Consider the following 2500-nt stretch of genomic DNA (forward strand, 5'->3'; position numbering starts at 1 on the left):
ATTACATAAACTTATCGGCCGATACTCACTCCAAGAAACTGGGCTGGCGGTCTTTGGAATAAGAGAGATGGTAGTAGCTGTGAAAAAACTGGGCTGGCGGTCTTCGGCATAGCTATACCACGAAAAAACTCAGATACTGCACAGAAAACATCCTCTGAGACGAGATCCCAGCAGGTATGATAGAAAATCGCCCCAAATCCATCTGGTCCTGCAACACTCTCCGGCTCAATGTAGAAAACTGCCTCCCGAACCTCTGCCATCGTCGGCATGGTACACAAGAAACACCTGTCCTCATCTGTCAGGCCATCCTCTAGGCAATCTCGATCCATCTCGTCGGGACACGCTGGCTCTGCGGATAGGAGCTGCTCAAAGAAAGAAGCCGCCGATCTCTTAATTCCTACCGGATCAGTTAAAACCTCCCCCTCATGCTGTATCTCAAAGATCGTGCCACGAAACCTCCTCTTCTGAACTAAAGAGTGGAAGTATCTCGTGTTTCGCTCCCCATCTTTAGCCCATTTGATCCCGGCCTTTTGTTTCCAAAATGCCTCCTCTTGGGTCAACACCCGAACCAACACTGCCGAGCACCGACTCCGCTCCACAAGCGTGCGATCACAAGGATTAATATCATATGCCTCATCAGCCTCCTTGAGATCTCGCTCTGCCGCTGCAACCCTATCAAACACATTCCCAAAGACTGTTCTGTTCCATTCCTTCAGACAGTGCTTCAAGCGAGTCAATTTCTGCTGAAGGCGAACCATACCACTCCCGATCGTTGGGTATTGCCAATTCCGACGAACAACCTCGAGAAATCCCGGATGCGTGATCCACATGTGTTGAAACCGAAAAGATGATGCCTTTTGCGTCACAATAGTCTCTGCAACAACCAATAATCCACGATGATCCGATTTGGAGAGCTCAAGATGAGTAACTTGTGTTTTCGAAAATACGTCCATCCAACTATCAGTCACCAGGACCCGATCTAGACGTTGCCGCAACCGACGACTATACCAGGTGTAAGGGCTCCCAGTATAACCGGCATCTGTAAGGGCACAGTCTGCAATCATGTCATGGAAATCAGACATTGCGATACCACTCGGGGCAGCGCCCCCCGACCGTTCCTCTGGGCAGAGGACAGTATTGAAATCCCCTCCCACAATCCAAGGCGAAGAGCCAACCGAAATCAACCGAAGGCTAGCCCAAAGATCTCGCCGCTCCACCATATCACATTTAGCATATACCGCTGTAACGAAAAACGGTTTCGGCCACTTATTTGATTCCAAACGGAGGTGCAGAAACTGCTCATGATCGATCAAAACCCGACACTGTACCTCCGGTCCCCAGAAAAACCAAATTTGATTCACACAATTCGAAACCACCTCCTTAAATCCCAGCCGCCTCGCCATAAACCTTCCCTCAAGGGAGATCATAGGCTCCATGATCGCCAAGAAATCAAGGTGATGTTGTTTTCTGACCCGATTCAAGACCCTCTGTGTAGGATCATTTCCAATTCCCCGAACGTTCCAAAATAATCCTTTCATCGATCAAAGGAGAGTAGATCGTATAGTACTCCTCGTGACGATCCTACGGGGCGGGGAGACTGCCTTCCCACGATCTGGCGAAGCAGAATGATCTGTAGGTGCGTCTCCCATGGACCGACCTCGCCGATGGCGTGCCAACCTCCTAGAGACATCCTCCTCATCCATCTGAATAACGCCCTCCCCCGTCTGGCCTAAAGCCTCATCATCTGTCACTGCAGCACAGTTAGGCAACTCGTGATCTGATGTATTTACCACACAACCTGGCAGCTCGCAAGGCAAACTCGCTGTCTGGGATGCTGGCACAACACATGTATCTACCTGCTCATCGTCTGGCCTCGTGTCAGATGGACCAGACTCTCCCAACTCAGGAACCTTTGGCAGTACCTCCAGAACCGCCGTCTCCTTCCCATTCCTAGAATGGCGCTCATCTGTCAGTGTAGCATGTGAGTCAACCACTTTTGTGACATGACTATCTTTCACCATCCCATCATCCTCATCTTCCGGCAAGTGCACCACTTCATCCACCTCTGTTTTGGACTCGTCTTTTTGAGGTGCAGCTTCCTGCAATTCACCCTCCGCCTCCTTAGAGCCACTAGTACTAGCCCCAAGGCGAGACTGGGCCGCACCATCATCAAAAGCCACACGCTTACCTTTACGGCGATCTCTCAAATTCTTTTGAGCCCGCAATGCATCCAATTTCACCCGAAGATCCTCCTGATCAGGGATAGGCGGCGAAGAATCATCTTTATTAGCAGGCCTAACTGGTGGGGCCTTTGATCTGTGCTTCTCATAGCACTCATCTTCATCATGTCCTAAGTGCTTGCAAGCCCCACAATACTTAGGCAGTCGCTCGTAAGTTACAGGCTGGATGATCACTTCTGTCCCAATCCCGAGCCCGATTTCCGTCTGTAGTGGCTCAAGTAAGTTAATCTCAACGCAAACCCGTGCCACACTAGGTCGTA

This window comes from Sesamum indicum, linkage group LG12 (genome assembly GCF_026168435.1).
Source record: "Sesamum indicum cultivar Baizhima isolate 11 linkage group LG12, ASM2616843v1, whole genome shotgun sequence".
NCBI classification, from domain to species: domain Eukaryota; kingdom Viridiplantae; phylum Streptophyta; class Magnoliopsida; order Lamiales; family Pedaliaceae; genus Sesamum; species Sesamum indicum.